Below are 17,817 nucleotides of genomic sequence, written 5' to 3'. Positions count from 1 at the left end.
TACATTTTCAAATAAATAGAATTCTCTCCACCCACACTAAAATTAACTGAAGTCTTCTAAATGAGTGTCTGAACAACAGATACTGTGCTTGCAGACTCAGCTGTCAACTCTTATTTCTGAATAGCTAAATAAGCAAATGATCTGACATTTCTAACATTTCAGTACATATCCTACTTTCTTGAGTACAAGAAAAGGTCTGTGAACCTAAAATTCCTAGCTGTGAAATACCCGTCTTTGCCTTTCGCTCAAGTTTTCCTTGAATGAAATGTTATCTCCCACACATTTACCCTAAGAATAAAATAGCAACATATTAGAAGCCAGGCAAAGAGGCAGTCTTTTTATTCATGAAAGCTGCTGCTGCTGCTGCTGCTGCTAAGTCGCTTCAGTCGTGTCCGACTCTGCGCGACCCCATAGACAGCAGCCCACCAGGCTCCGCCATCCCTGGGATTCTCCAGGCAAGAACACTGGAGTGGGTTGCCATTTCCTTCTCCAATGCATGAAAGTGAAAAGTGAAAGTGAAGTCGCTCAGTCGTGTCCGACTCTTAGCGACCCCAGGGACTGCAGCCTACCAGGCTCCTCCATCCATGGGATTCCCCAGGCAAGAGTACTGGAGTGGAAAGCAAAAGGCAAATTTAAGATTTTTTGTAGAAAGCAGTGTTTATAGTAACACTGTAGAATTAGAAATTCTTAGTTCTAAGACAGGTCTTGTTTGACTAGTACCTTCTGTGTTTCTTCACATATTAAGTGGTGGCAGTCATAATCTTAATTAATATTTCACACCTCGGGTTTTCCTACTTCTATTTAGGTGAATTCTAGAGGGAATCATTATGGGGTTTTTTCTTCGCATCTTCTAGAAAATTAGATTTGAATCAACATTTATTCAGTTTCCATACTATTCTCTCAGGTTTTTGATGCAATATAAAATGCAGGCATTCAAAAGGCTATAAATCTAAAATGGGCACAGGTTAAATGAGAGTAAAGAATATGGCGGGTCGAGGGGTGGAGTGGGAGTTGGGATTAGTAGATGCAAACTATTACATGGATGGATAGCAGAATGGATAGCAACAGAGTCCTCCTGTAGAGCACAGGGAAGCATCTCAATCTCCTGTGATAAACCATAGTGGAAAATAATATTAAAAAAGCATGTATATACATGTAAAACTGAGTCATTTTGTTGTACAGCAGTAATCAACACAACATAGTAATTCAACTATTCTTCAGTTAAACAATTAAAAATATATATTAATGAATATGGCAATAAGGCAATTAAAAGAGAAAAGAAACAAGTTGGTGTGGACCAAAACTCTCCTAATGTTAATCCCACAAAACATTTGCCTAAAACTTGTGCATTGCAGAGCACTTTATATTTTCCATTTTGATCCCCCTGACCTTGTGAGGTAAGCCTTGGCTGTATCCACCTTCTTCCCACCCACCCCCAACTCCCAGTTTTTTAAGCATCTGAAGAAAATGGTACTGAGAGGTTAAGTGGTTTTTCAAAGATTTTCCAGTTGTTAGTAGCTGCGGCAGGATGCCAGCTCATAAATGGCAACCCACACTCTTTTTGTGACTCAGGTGACTCCGGGTGCAGACGGACTGAGTGTGTAACTGCTGCATCCTCTAAAGACCCAGATGGAGCAGTCTTCTCACCTTCTCCCCAGCACACCGAGGCTGGGAGCCAACAGGGCCCAAAGAAAGACACTTCATTCATAAGAGGGGAAGGAAAGACATTTGACGGGCATTTAGCCTCCAGGGGCTTTATAAAAATAAAGCCACCCTTGAAAGGTTTATGTGACGCTTTCTAATCACACCCAAGAATGAGGCACCTGGCTCTTGTTTCTGGTTGGAAGTGATTTTCACTGCTAGTGAAATTTAGAACCTCATCATTAAAAAATAAATAAATTGGCACTCCTAAGAAATTCCTCTGTAGGAGAAAATGAGACTTGCCAAACCAGCATAACAATGGGAAGGTCGTATTTTAAAGAAAGACTCAAGCCGTTCTTCCTTCAGCCTGCTGAGCCCCAAGCCACTGTGTTGGCCACAGTGGGAATTCAGTCCTGCCCAGGTCAGCAAAGGGCCAGCAGCCGATGTCCTGTCCTGAGCAGGTCTGTGGACCAGACCCAGCTCAACGGCAAGTCCATCTCAGGTGCTGGCTCGTCCATCCATCTGGCCATAGAACCAGAAGTAGTAACTGGCAGAGTCAGTACTCCAGGTGGTTCTTCTCCAGAGACCGTGCTCCCTGACGCTGCTCACCATTTCTTTCATCAGCAAGACTTTTGCGAGATCCCCTTCTGGATGAAAGTGCTGTTGATATTTTAGGAGGCTGAGAGAGATGAGGAAAAAGTGCAAGACCTAGGGATAACCCTCTGCTGTGGACAATTTCAGTCTATTTCTACTACACTCATGGGCTTCCCCAGTGGCTCAGATGATAAAGAATCTGCCCGCAATGCAGAATTGTAAACAAGGATTTGACCCCTGGGTCAGGAAGATCCTCTGGAGGAGGGCATGGCAACCCACTGCAGTATTCGTGCCTGGAAAACCCCATGAACAGAGGAGCCTGGCGGACTACAATCCACAGAGTCACAAAAAGTCGGACACGACTGAGGCGACTTAGCACGCTGGCATGGAAGACCAGGGAAGCAGTGACGACTGGGACTGATGACCTGGAAAATCAGCTCAGATTAGGAAATGGCAAGTCAGTGGGACTTGAGATGAAAGCAAATGGAATTCTCCCCCACCCCTTTCACTTTTTATTTTTATTTTATAAAATGAAAGGGATGGTTTACAATTTTCTTTAACAAACCATGCTTTAACAAACCCAATTTACTGGTACCATCTGCATTGTATATGCAAGAGCTGCAGATCTTATAGAAAAGAAATAAATAGCAAAAAACTGTCAAGACTACAGCTAGTATTTTGCAAAGATATGTGTACCACAAGTACATCAGAGCCACTAATCCATATTTCACTACACTAGGAACCTGAAATTTCTCATTAAAAATAGCATTTCCTGAAGTGCCACCAGGATATATTGACTGTCAAAGTGGTGCTTTGTTGATTATCTACTGAAGCCCAAGAAAAGTATTATTACACTTTACATCCAGGTCTTTTTTTTTCCAGAAAATAATGAAAACACATTAGTTTGCAGCAGCAGCCTTGATTTCTTCCTATTATATTTGTTCATCTAATCACTTATCTGCCAAATTTAATAGTTTTCTTGCCACTACAAAAATGTCTTCTGAATTTAAGTGAATAGAAAGCAGTTGACTCTTTGTGCTTCCGGAAAATGAATAGACATGTGTTAATTCCAAGACAGATTTTGTGATGTTTATACATTCCTATAATTTGATGTGAGACCTTGTTGTTTCAGACTAATGTGATTTAAGATAATAATCATAGCTAACTTTTGTGGAGTGTTCTCCGTGTGCCAGGCCCTGTTCTAAGTGTTCCATGAGTACTAACTCATTGATCCTCTCATTAACCCTATATAGTCAGTGCTATCATCCCTATTTTACAGACACAAACTGTAGATAAGCTGTTAGCAGCCTTTTTGGCACCAGGGACTGGTTTCGTGGAAGACAATTTTTCCTCTGAAGGGGGGTGCAGAGGTGGTTTCGGAATTATTCTCAAGGAACGTGCAGCCTAGATCCCTCATACACACACAGTTCACAGCAGGGTTCTCGCTCCTGGGAGAATCTAGGGCTGCCACTGATCTGACAAGAAGTGGAGCTCAGGCTATGATGTTAGTGATGGGGAGCGGCTGTAAATACAGACGAAGCCTCATTTAGTCTCCTGCTGCTCACCTCCTGCTGTGCAGCCTGGTCCCTAACAGGCCACAAAGCCAGGAGCGTGGGGACCCCTTGCTGTAGATGACCCAGTAAGTAAGGAGCACACCTAAGACCCAAAGTCAAGCGGTCTCTCAAGTCGGTTTTTCAACCTCAGTGTGACTGACACTTGAGACCAGGTGATTCTTCACGGTGAGGGCCTGTCCTGCCTGGAGCAGGATATGCAGCAGCATCTCTGGCTTCATCCCACAGCCACCTGGAGCATCCCACTTCACACCCTAGCCTGCAATCGCGACAACCAGACATGTCTTCAGACGCTGCAGACTTTCCCCGGGGGTAAAAATGCTCCTGGTAGCAAACCATTGCTCTAGAGTAAGCATTCTCAAAAGGGGGCAACAGCACCTTCAAGAGGGAAAGATTTGGCTCTAGGGCATCCAATACTTTGGCCACCTGATGCCAAGAGCTGACTCATTGGGAAAGACCCTGATGCTGGGAAAGATTGAGGGCGGGGGGAAAAGAGGATGACAGAGGATGAGATGGCTGGATGGCATCACCGACTCAATGGACATGAGTTTGAGTAAGCTCCAGGAGCTGATGATGGACAGGGAGGCCTGGCGTGCTGCAGTCCGTGGGGTCACAAAGAGTCGGACAAGACTGAGCAACTGAACTGACTGAATGAACTGACCAACAATACATTTAAGTAATAGAATTTTACAGGAGGGATCAGGGGGGAAATAAGTCTAGAAAGATTCCTTAGGAGAGAAATAAGGAAAACGGATTGAGAAACGACGAGCCCAAGCTTGTGCCCTTCCTCTCCTTGCTGCACACTCTGAGATGAGTCTTTACTTGAATGACTCCCCCAACAAGATCAGGGCAACACGTTCTCTGATCTCCTCCTAGAATGAGGCCATTACCTTCACCTTCTTGAGGGTTCAACATCATCGCCTTTTCCCTGTGGACTGGAAAATTGGGGGCTTAGAAATTTGGGTTCAACAAAAACTTCAGACTATTTTTCAAACATTTTCATTCCAGCAAGAGCTAAAAAACTGTATCTGCCAAGAGCTATTTTTCTTAAACTTTTTAATCCTGGGTGTATTTCAAAGGAGATTTATCCATATGGTTCTCATTCATTTACTCTTAATTCATCAAGATGGTGTTTTGTAAAAGCCAGTTGACAACCAAGGAGCTGTATGCATGTTTTTTTACCTTGAACCAGGAAGTTGGGTTTTGCTTGTGCGAAATAGAATTTAAAACCTTTCAAGATTTTCCGTATTTGGCTAAATGTAATTTTCCTTCTTTACTAATCATTAATTTGGGGTCTACATTTATGATGCAAAATTTTTATGGTAGAAGAAGCGAGAGAGGAAAGAAAAAAAAACACTTCACTGAGAGAGAAGAACTTTAAAAACTGGAACCTAAGACCAAGGATGTGGCCAGAAAATTGTATGTTTGCAGAATATATTGCTTCTGTAATCTGACTGGCACTGGGTTATACTTAGTAATATAAGAATTGCATACCTCTTTTAGAAGGTGGGATTGTAATTGCCAAGTATTTCTCTGTTTGGGATAATACTGTATATTTAGGAGACTTGCTGGAAGACTCTTTCCTTCTCCCCCAAATCATGCCCCCCACAACCTTCTAGTTTTTCTTTACTTTGAACATAACCACCAAAAGTAAATAGTGGGTTTAATTAAGATGTGCTAAATATAGTTGTGAAACATAATGAAAGAAATGGGATAAAAACCAAGCATTCATCTTTAAAAGGTGCTTTATATACTGCATGGAATAAATTGTTCAACATTGACTCTAAATGTAAATTTTGAAACGTTTAGATACACATGCTATTAAAAAAAAAAAAGACCAGTCAAATGCTTTGGAAAAACTATTTCAAAATCCTTAATAACTTAACTCTTTGTAACCCTATAATGAAGAAATGCACTATTTTATGTGGCAGGAGACTGGGATCATTTCCCTTTTCTATTTTTATCACTATTTCGGCTCCTGGGTGTTAGGTGAATACATTAAAAAACGTAAAAAAAAAAAAAAAAAACAAATTCAAGGAACAAATCATAAAACACAGAAGATTTTTAATAAAAAAGCACATATTTTGCTTTTTTACTAATTAATTCTTATTGGAGTATAGTTGCTTTACAATGTTGTGTTAGTTTCTGCGTGTGTGCTAAGATGCCTCAGTCGTGTCCGACTCTTTGCGACCCTGTGGACTGTAGCCCACCAGGCTCCTCTGTCCATGGGATTCTCCAGGCAAGAATGCTGGAGGGGGGTGTCACGCCCTCGTCCACTGTTAGTTCCTGCTGTTTAGCAAAGTGAATCAGCCCTAAGTGCACACATCCCCTCCCTTTTGGACTTCCTTCCATTCCAGGTCCCCACGGGGCACTGAGCGGAGTTCCTTGGGCGACACTGTGCGTCCCCTTCAGTTGTCTAGTTTACATACAGCACTCATGGTGCATGCGTGCCAGGCCCAGTCTCCCAGTTCCTCCCACCACCACCCCCTGCCCCCCTTGGTATCCACACATTTGTTTTTTCTAAGTCTGAAAACATGAAGATATCTTTAATGCCATGGAAACTTACAGAACTGTGCCAACATAGTACTGATTTAGAAATATTTACAAGTCCTTTTGTCACATACGCATTTCTAAGTTAAGAAATGGGTACTGGTCTCCTCTCTAAATCCACTCAGTCAGCATCTCTAGAAGAGGAGTCCAGGAATCTGCACTTTACAAGCTCCCCAACTGATGTTTATGCATAGACGTGTTTGAGAATCACTGATTTAGGTAATGGTGGTAACTGGCTAAAAGGACTGATTATCACATCAGATTTAGATGATGCAGAGTTCTTAGCCAGGATCATTTTCACTTAATTATTGCAAGGAAACAGACATTCAGAAACCTTAGGTGGAGCAAAGAGTGTCCTGGGACGTGTGGGATGGGCCCCTCTGGCCCTGAATAGATGGGCCTTTCAGTGAGGTCCAGGGGGTCACTCACACAGTAGGAGCATCTCAGCCACAAAGCATCTCCTCCACTCTGCCCCCAGGGACCTGTACAGACTGCGTGCCTCTCTAGGAGCTGTAATCAGAGCCAAGGTATCTTTCTCCCAATAAAGTTTCTTAGCCTCTTCACCCAGAGTCCAGTTGAAAAGGAGAAATGGCGCTTTTGTTTCCCCGAGAGGCATTCTGGTAAAAGGAGTAAGCGGATCACAGGCCGACTGCTTTAACTCCCAAGTACAGAGTACCCTCTGCACTGGCTATTCCGGCTCTGGTAGCACAGAGACCATACCACAGGGTGGGTGGTGTCTCAGGCTCCAAAGACTGACTTTCTCTACCCTAGTTTGCATCCGCAACACTCAGCCAGAGTTTCTTGGAATGAAAACTTTTGATGTAACTGAGCTCCTCCTCTGACAGTATTTCTAATATTTAGTTATGGTTAGTTTTTCTCAACTAAAGGCTAATAGTTTCTGATCAATAACTGCTTCCATTTATTGACATAACACCCAAGTTGTTAGAAATAGAAATACATAAGAGTTAAATTAATCATCATTTTATGATTTTGATGATAAAAGGTAAATAGTGTTGCTCTTTTCAGAGTTTACATTAATTCTAGACATGATAGAGGTTCTCTGTATGTTTGTTAGATAATTAAATGCAAATATAATTTTTAAATAATTTTGAATACTTTCCTCTTGAAAAAAAACACCTTTTCCTTTTACTGAATAGATAATATTAGATTAATATGGCGTAATTCCAATTTGTTTATTATAAAAAGTTTTCAGCTTCAAGTTTGGAAAACTTAGGGTTCAAACTCACTGCATTTTAAAAATTCAAAATGACAAAACTCATTTGTTTTAAATCTAACAGAGTATGTGTAAGGCCACATTACTACAAGAAGTTATTGGAAACTATCTTGATGATTCTTACCAATTTTTTAGGGGCAACCACTGTAAGTGTGTGTGCTAATCGCTCAGGCATGTCCAACTCTTCGCAACCCCATGCAGTGTAGCCCGCCAGGCTCCTCTGTCCATGGAATTTTCCAGGCAAGGACACCGGACTGGTAGCCATTCTGTTCTCCAAGGGATCTTCCCCACCCAAGGATCAAACCCAGGTCTCCCACATTGCAGGTGGTTTCTTTACCATCTGAGCCATCAGGAAAGCTCTTTAGGTGTAATTTTTTTTTTCAATTTTTATTTTATATTGGAGTATAGTTGATTAACAACAGTATTAGTTTCAGGCATACAGCAAAGTGATTCAGATATACATCTACATATATCTATTCTTTTTCAAATCCTTCTACCACTGAGGTTACTACAGAGTGTTCAGCAGTTTCCTGTGCTCTGCAGTAGGTCCCTGTTGGTTGTCTGTTTTACATATAGTAGCGTGTACATGTCCATCCCGAACTCCTTCACTCTCCGTCCCCTCCCCACTTTTCCCCACTGGATACCATAAGTTCATTCTGTAAGTCTGTGAGTCTGTTTCTGTTTTGTAAATAAGTTCCATTTGTATCATTTGAGACGATCATACTAAATGAAGTTAAGTCAGACAGAGAAAGACAAATATCATATGATGTTGCTTATATGCAGAATCTAAAGGAAAAAACCTATACTTAACTATGTAGGAAAATATCCAGAGGCTCCTCTGTGGGTGCCAATGGCAAGTTCAGTATCCACTAAGCAACTAGTGACCACTTAGAGAAGTCCAAAGTTATGGATTGAAGCCCATCCGCCAACATGGGGTCTCCCTGAGCAGGTCCCGTGGAAGCCCTTGGATGGCTCAGTTAATATCATATAGCAATCACACGACATTCAGAATATCTTTCTTGGTTAGTCTAGCTAAAGGTTTGCCAATTATGTTCTACATGTTTAACTCAGTACTACATGTTTTCACAATACTATCCTCATTAAGCAAAATACTAAGACTGAGGAAAGCTTTTGCTTGAGAGTGAGTAAAAACCTTTGGGAAGTAACCAGAGTTCCATGACCACACTTCTGAATGACCTTTCTGACTACCAAAGGGAAGCTTGTATGATGGAAGAATATTCATCATTATACAGTGTATGGAACAATATGATATTAACTGCAAAATCTTAACATTTCTATTACTTTCCTTAGGCATCAAAATCGTAATCAAGCATAAAAGCTTAAGACTTGCAATACTGTTCAAGAATAACACAAGAAAGATTATGTGTTGGTACTTTTTAAAACATACATACATCTGATTTTTTCCAGTAAAATGTGTTAAGTTAGTAGTCTTTCCTACTACCATTGTTGAGGTATTACTATTTTCCAGGAAGTTTACCTTTTTACTGTATATATTTTAAGTTCTGATTATATGTCAGGCACTTGATTTAGCTTCATAACTCTATAAGACTGGACGATGACTTTTTTCTGCATTACAAATGAGAAAGCTTTTACCAAAAGAGAAGGAGAGAGTAAAGGAGGGAGAGAGACAGAGACAGAGACAGAGACATAGAGAGGGAAAAGAACAGATTAGAAGCTCATTCAAGTCCACATGGCTTGATGGTGATAAGTGATAGAACCAGGGTCTGAATCTAATCAATCTGACTTTTCTTAAAGCCTCAGTGATACATGATGTTAACAATGAGACAAATTAAGTACATATATTTTATAATTTTATCAAGACATCTGATATAATATTTTATAAATACCTTGTAAACTCTATGAAGTCAATAGCATAACTTGGTTGTTGTTTTTCAGTGGCTAAGTTGTGTTCAACTCTGTGTGACCCCTTGGACTGCAGCACACCAGGCTCCCCTGTCCTCCACTATCTTCCCAAGTTTTCTCAAATTCATGTCCATTGAGTCGGTGGTGCTATTCAACCATCTCATCTAGGATGAGTTAAAATTTTGTAAGCTTTTGTAACCAGAGTTCTAACTCATCCATTTAATACATGGGTACTGAGCACCTACTGTTGCCAAGGTACTGTATCGGGAGCTGGGAATATAGCAGCAATAAAAGAGGAAAAATGACCCCTATCTTCGTGGAGATGTTTAATGGAGGGACACAGCCAAATGAAATAGTAATAAGTAAACTAGAGTATGAGCCAGATAATGAATGTTATGGAAGAAAGTGGACCATTAAAAGGGGATAAGGAGCACCACCCTCATGGGAGAAAGTGAAGAACTAACGAGCCTCTTGATGAAAGTGAAAGACGAGAGTGAAAAAGTTGGCTTAAAGCTCAACATTCAGAAAACTAAGATCATGGCATCCGGTCCCATCACTTCATGGCAAGTAGATGGGGAAACAATGGAAACAGTGGCAGACTTTATTTTGGGGGGCTCCAAAATCACTGCAGATGGTGACTGCAGCCATGAAATTAAAAGACTCTTACTCCTTGGAAGAAAAGCTATGACCAACCTAGACAGCATATTAAAAAGCAGAGACATTACTTTGCAAACAAAAGTCCATCTAGTCAAAGCTATGGCTTTTCCAGTAGTCATGTATGGATGTGAGAGTTGGACTATAAAGAAAGCTGAGCACTGAAGAATTGATGCTTTTGGACTGTGGTGTTGGGGAAGACTCTTGAGAGTCCCTTGGACTGCAAGGACATCCAACCAGTCAATCCTAAAGGAAATCAGTCCTGAATATTCACTGGAAGGACTGATGCTGTAGCTGAAGCTCCAATACTTTGGCCACCTGATGCGAAGAGCTGACTCATTGGAAAAGACCCTGATGCTGTGCAAGATTGAAGACAGAGTGAGAAGGGGACGACAGAGGATGAGATGGTTTGATGGCATCACCAACTCGATGGACATGGGTTTGAGTAAGCTTCATGAGTTGGTGATGGACATGGAAGCCTGGCGTGCTGCAGTCCGTGGGGTCACAAAGAGTCGGACACGATTGAGTGACTGAATTAATCAGGAGTACCAAGGCTTTGGAGTGAGTTTGTCACTTAAAAGAATGTTCAAGGAAGGCCCTGCTGAGGTGACACCTAAGCAAGGAACTGAGGCAGTGAGGGAAACAGCCTTGGGCATCAAGACAATTTTGAGGATGGACTCAACAATTTGGATGACCTGTTGTTGTTACTTGCCATCAATATGTGTGGTAGCCATTCCTAGTACACTGTTTGATAAAATTAGGACCTAAAGTATCACAGTATTTGAATATGAACCAGATTTGACTCAGTAAACTTTAGAATGAATAAACACACAGCCCTTGTTGTGCATAAGAAAGTAAGTAACTACCTACCCATAAAAACCTGGATTATCAGTGATGTATTTGGAAAATAATTTGTAACTGTAGTCTTTTTGAGCTAGCTGACACAGAGATACGACTGCCAAAAATAAAGCTAATTGGTTATTGGGCATCATTAACAAAAGTGATATCCAGTAATATCAGATTGTACTTACATGTCTTGGAATCATGCTTTAAAAGACGTGCAAGGTGGAGGATATTCATTTACAGAAAAATGACAAAAGGGGTATCTTTACATTTAGGCTTTGGGGCAGCTACATGCCACGAGGAAATGCTCCCCCCAGAAAATGCACTGGGTTAGTAATCCTGAAACTATTAACCTTCCAGTATTTAGAATTACACACAATTACAGATACCAGTTGATTAATTCAACCCCTAACTGGAAAATCTAGTTTATATAAGCAACAATAGAAAGCATTTAACCTAGCTTTTGGTACAACAGTCTTTTTCAGGCTTTCTCAGTCAAGGTTCCTACAGAGGGGAAAACTAATCTTAAAATCAGCAAATGTAAAAAGATAAAGCAAGAGAAAAACGTGGAGATGATTTGGAGAGTAATAATCATATAGACACAAGTTGATTAATTGATAGGATTTCCAATTAGGAGGGTTCCACTCAGTAGAGAAACTTTTAACAGTAAGGCTTCAGCACAGAGGATGTGAATTGAGAGGCATTAACAATATACACAGTGATCTATAATCTAGTTCTCTTAGAAAGATGGTTAAAAACGTTTTTAAAGCGAGGTCTTTTTTTCAAGATCTGACACTTGTAGTCAGAAAAGGGAGCTGTTTGTTTGAAGTTTCAGTATTTACAGCTCTAGGCTCTCTCCATGAAGATCTTTTGGTATCTATCAGCAGAACTGGGGCTTCCCAGGCAGCGCTAGTGGTAAAGAATGAACCTGTCAATACAGGAGACATAAGAGACGTGAGTTGGATCCCTGAGTGGGGAAGACCCCCTGGAGGAGGGCATGGCAACCCACTCCAGTATTCTTGCCTGGAGAATCCCATGGAGAGAGGAGCCTGGCGGACCACCCCATAGGGCCACAAAGAATCGGACATGACTGAGTGACCAAGCACACATCAGCAGAATTAATTTTATCCTAAAATTCAAAGCTAGTAAACTTCTTAGTGCACCAGATTTTCGGTCAACCTACATGTATAAGGGGCTTCAGCATGTGAAGACCAACTGAAATACAATAAATGGGTGGATAAATAGATACATAAAAAGGTAATTAAAGCCAGAGAAAGGAAAAATTTTTTTTTAACTAGAAAAAAATAAAACCAAGATAAAAGCAAAGAAGAAAGGAGCTAAGAAAAATTAAGAAACAAGCTAAAAGATATGGATTTGAGGTGAAATGACGAGAAAAAAAATTTTTTGCTTTAGGAAGCAAAAATGCAAGATAGGCTAAATTCAGATTGAAATAAGCTAATGCACATTTAAAAGCTCACACACCGTGATCAAGTTGGGTTTATTCCAGGGATGCAAGGATTCTTCTATTCCAGTATTTTTTAATTAATATTCATTGGAGTGTAGTTGCTTTAGAATATCGTGTTAGTTTCTACTGTACAGCTATGTGAATCAGCTAATGTATACATATATCTGGGCTTCCCAGGTGGAATTGGTGGTAAAGAACCTGCCTGCCAATGGAGGAGGTCTAAGAGATGCAGGTTTGATCCCTGGGTAGGGAAGATACCCTGGAGAAGGAAATGGCAACCCACTCCAGTATTCTTGCCTGGAGAATTCCAAAGGACAGAAGAGCTTGGCAGACTACAGTTCATAGGGTCACAAGGAGTCCGACACAACTGTAGCAACTTAGCATGCAAACATTTATTCCATCTTTTTTTGATTTCCTTCCCATTCAGGTCACCACAGAGCACTGAGTCAAGCGCCCTGAGCTTTACAGCAGGTTCTCATCAGTTACCTATTGTGTCATAGTATCAGTAGTTTATATGTGTCAATCCCAGTGGCCCAGCCCATCCCATTCCGCCCCCGTGGTTTCCATCTATTCGTTCTCTATGTCTTTGTCTCTATTTCTGTTTTGCAAATAAGATCATCTATACCATTTTCTTCTTGGAGAAGGGAATGGCAACCCACTCCAGTATTCTTGCCTAGAGAATCCCATGGGCAGAGGAGCCTGATGGGCTACCGTCCATAGGGTCGCACAGAGTCAGACACGACTGAAGTGACTTAGCATACCATTTTTCTAGATTCTGTATGTATGCATTAATATAAATTATTTGCCTCTCTCTTCCTGACTTACTTCAGCCTGTATGACAGACTCTAGATCTATTCACATCTCTGCAAATGAAACTATTCCGTTCCTTCTTATGGCTGAGTAATGTTCCATTGTATATATGTACACATCTTCTTTATCCATTCCTCTGTTGATGTGATACATCTATGTTCCATTATTTATAAACTCGTCTTCACAACTCTTTGAGCTGGGATATCTTGCACAACTTATTGTGCTTTAGTCGCTAAGCTGTGTCCGACTCTTGCGGCTGCATGGACTATATAGCCTGCCAACTCCTCTGTCCATGGGGTTCTCCAGGCAAGAATACTGGAGTGGGTTGCCATTTCCTTTTCCAAGGGCTCTTCCTGATCCAGGGATTGAACCTGGTCTCCTGCATTGCAGGTGGATTTGTTACCGTCTGAGCCATCAGCAAAACTTACAGTTCCTGTTTTAAATGACAAGAATCACTTGACCCTATATGTTTGAAAATTCCTCAAAAAAAAATGGCAGCTAACATTTAAGTTCTTACTATGTGACAAGCAGTGTTCTAAATGTACTTTTATCACCTCATCTAATGTCTAATTCTCACCACCACACTATGAAGTATGTATTACTAATATCTCTCTTTTACAGATACGGAAACTGAGGAAGTTAAGGAACTTGCCCTAGATACATGGTATAGGATAGAATCTGGATTTCAATAGCCAAGTTCAAGATAAAGAAAAAAGAAGCATGGGGCTGTGAGAGTGCTGAAAACCAGAACTTTAAAGAAAAGGGAATGTTATTTAAAGAGAAATTTTGAAATCTTTATGATTTGTCAGGTAAACACCCTTATCATCTCTCCATGAAACCTACTGTAACCATCAATGTCACCTTTCAAGGGCTTAGCCTCAGATTTGTGGTTTTGGGATGAATGGGAATGTCCAGATTGGTCTTTAAATTACATCAGGATGATTCCACAAGGCCTGTTACATGAGGTCACGCAAAGATTAATGAAGGTTGTCAAAGCATAACCACATATTAAAACAAAGATGTTTGCACACATCCTCTGCCTCATGCACTTTTTAAATTAATCTCTATTTTAGAATGAATAAAATTATGCAAGCAAACATGACATGTTCTGTGATTTCATCAATAATGTATAGGAAATCCTTTTGCTATAAAGTAAGCTCCAAACAAAGAGAAAAAGAAGGTCAAGGAGAGGAGGAGTGACAGAATTGATTTCATTCGTTTTTGAAATGAATCATGGGCAGAAGTTGCAGAGATGAGTGACAAAGAGTTTTGTCAAAGCATCTCTGTAGATATTCAGCCTTCTTGACACATTTTGTTTATCGCTAAGGAACAATGATAACAATGAAAACAATCTCACATTTGGTAAGCAAATGTATAAAAACCCTACAAATTAAAATATAAGATATTTCTTTCCAGGAGCCAGTTGTTCACCCATTAATTAAGTGAGCTCTGTATTATCATGGAATCAAAATGTTCTTGCTAAATTGCATCCTTAGACAAGAACATATTCTCTACTTTGTCAAGAGTTACATTTGGAAAGAAATTTGCTTTGTTTTGATCAGTATCTGTGGTCATGTAATTAATAATATAATTTAGCCAAAAAAATAGTGTTTCCTCTCCTTAAATTTTTCTTTATAATTACTTCTTATTTTTGCTTTTCCAACTCAGCATTTGAAGCACAAAATGAAAAGAAAAATAATAAGATCATTTGATTCTTGGACCTGTCATATAGATGAACGTTTTCCAAGTTTGCAAAATAATGTCTATTATTGTAATTAGAGCTTGGAAAGCTAATTCAGAGAATAACACCAAACTGAGCCTTTTCCTGAACTGAACTGAACCTTTTAGGGTTCACAGGAATTCACTTCTTCCTAGAACCTTGAAAAATGTGCTGTTTTTAATTACAATGGCTATCAGTAGTAGCTCGTTGTCATCATTCTATATTAACCAGGCATGTGTCAGACAGGCATAGTTCGATGCAGTATTTCATGCTTCTTGCCTTTTGACCGCCATTGATAGACCAAGAAGATTGATGAATGTAAATAACAACGCTAAGATATGAAAGGTTAAGAATGCGAAACATTTTTTATTTAGTAAAAAATGATTTTATACAACCTAGAGGAGGCCAAGAATCCTGAAAAGGCTTGCTGTGCTTCCTGACCCCGGGGCGGGCTGGGTGGGAGGAGCACTGCATGTTGTGTGACTAGTTATTTTTGACAGTGTGATTCCAGTGGCTCTTAGTTCCAGTTTGCAGTTTTACTCCTCAGGCCACGTTCTGAGTTGTTGTTTTTTTTTTAATTCAAAATAGTCCCACTTGTGAAATTCCCCTTTTGTTTTCAACTTCTTCCTAGCCACATCTTCTACATTCGCTCTCTTATAAAAATTGTTCTTTAATCCTTTCATTACCTCCAATTGTTTGACCCATCTAGCTAGTTGATATCATGGCAATCATGATTTTTTACTAAGAATTTTATATATTGTTTCTCATTTAATATTCAAAGGCATGTACTTTGATTTTCTCCATTTGACCAGTGGAGACATGTTGGTGCAGAGAGGGTAGATTTATCAGCGATGCTCTTTCTATGCATTAAGTCTGCCCAAGCAGGAAGCTCATGTTCTGAACCACCGCAAAATATGCCCTCTGTCTTTTTACATTCATCCCTGTCCATCATTGATGTCACAGTCAGCTCGCCAACACTATATATAATATCTTGAAGTATTTCTCTCTCATTTTTGAAGACGCAATATTGCACTACCCTCAAATCCTAGGTAAACCCCTTCGTTTTCTCTGGTTTTGCTCTCAGCTCCTGAGAAATGTTAGAGAAAACTAAGTTCATGTATTCAAAGGCTATATTACAAAAATGTTATTTCAAACTTCAGTTAGAGGCTTAAATATACACGGCAACATTTTCACTCATTTTAAGCTACTTCCTTTTCTCATGCTCCATCCCAGCTGTCCAAAATCTGCAAGTTTTTCAAGGTCTCCAATTCTGCCCCAAGTTATCTTACCCTTAGAAGAACATGGATTCTTAAACTTAAATATTATTTTTTAATCAGGAAGTCCATAAATTTTCTTTCTTCCTCTAAACCTTAAAATAAAGGATATCAATAATTTTCACCCCAGCTTTAGGGACTTCTTCAACTTATTAAATTGTAAACAGAAATCTGGGTTTATGTACAATTTCTTTTGAAAAAAGGACAATAGTATTTATTAGATTCTACAAAGGAATCTGTGATCCAAAACAGATAATGCCTAAAAGATTTGACCTAAATCTTTTCTTTTTAACTTTCTCTTTAATTTCAGAAGCACATGAACCTTTTTCCAAATTTAGAATTATTGTATCTTCCTGATAAATGAAAGCTTTGTATTATAATGAAATACCTACCTTTAACATGCTTCTTGGTTTGAAGTGCTTTTATTTATTAATTTTTTTGAAGTGCTTAAAAAATTAACATAGGTATACGAGATTCATTTTGGTTAGTGTTTGCATGGGTAACTTTTTTCATTCAATTATATTCAACTTACATTAAAGTTATGTGTCTTATAAGTAACATGAGTTGAGTTTTGAATTTTTGACAATCTCCAATTGTGTCTTCAATTGAATTATTAACATATTTTCTAAAATAGTGGGGCTTAAATCTGCTACTTTTTCTTTTAATCTTGCTTTTTATCTCCTTCCTGCCCCTGCCTTTTTTAGGAATGTACTTTTTATTATTCTAATTTTCTTCTCTTCTATTGTGTTACACACTTTTTTATAATTCTTTCTGGTTTATCATGGAGATTCTGGTATTAAGTCTTTACTTATGAAAGTCTAAAATAAATTAGTACATTTCCACTTCTCAGGCAACACAAAAATCATAGAATAACTATTTATCTCTCCCCTAATTTGCATACCATTGTATTGCTGAAATTCCGCAGACATTATGTCTTATATTAACATAGATTTAGACATCTGTTTACTTTTTTCAGTGTTTTTTAGAACTTCTAATATCTCTGGAGTGTTCATCTGGGATTGTCTTCTGCCCAAACACATTTTTCAATATTTCTATATTACATGTCTGCTGTCTACAATTTTTTTTATTTTTTAATTATCTAAAAATACCTTTATTTTATGTCAATTTTTGAGATGTATTTTTACCTAGAATTCTACATTAACAATTCTATGTTGACAGTTATGTTCCTTTCAGTCCTTTAAAATTATCAATCCATTGTTCACTGACTTCCACTGATTCCATTGAGAATTCCATCATTGCTACTTTTAAAATAATGTCTTTTCTTCTCTATTAGTTCCTTTGTCTTTATCTTTGGTTTTTACCAATTTTAGCATACAGGTTAGCTTTTCCAAAACTGATGAAAGACATTAAGCCATAGATTCAAGTACTGTGACCTCTAATTCGTGTAAGTACAAAGGACATCACCTCATTACTTAGGCTTGTTAAGTTCTCAGCAGAAGTTTGTTCTGAACCCTACAATTGCCATTGCCAATTGCACAATAAGTTCTGGAAACTTTTTCCCACATTAACCGGCCATTTGCACATACTTTCCTCATTTATTTTATCTTCTATTCAGG

General features: G+C 39.2%; 1 long non-coding RNA gene across 2 annotated transcripts in view; it reads left to right on the top strand.

Annotated features, from left to right (window-relative positions):
• LOC145504613 (uncharacterized) overlaps positions 1-17,817 on the top strand; it is a 268,079-nt gene that overhangs the window by 66,551 nt on the left and 183,711 nt on the right. Inside the window, exon 2 of one of the 2 annotated variants that reach the window (XR_014052333.1) lies at positions 13,868-16,795. The exons of the other annotated variant lie outside the window; for it this stretch is intronic. This is a non-coding gene — a long non-coding RNA (uncharacterized LOC145504613). Of the gene's footprint in view, positions 1-13,867; positions 16,796-17,817 lie in introns of those variants that run through there. 2 annotated transcript variants of the gene reach the window in all.

This window comes from Giraffa tippelskirchi, chromosome 5, assembly GCF_054371585.1.
Source record: "Giraffa tippelskirchi isolate mGirTip1 chromosome 5, T2T-mGirTip1v1.2.pri, whole genome shotgun sequence".
NCBI lineage: Eukaryota > Metazoa > Chordata > Mammalia > Artiodactyla > Giraffidae > Giraffa > Giraffa tippelskirchi.
The sequence above is the reverse complement of the archived record's forward strand: the minus strand, read 5'-3'. Positions and strand labels throughout refer to the sequence as shown.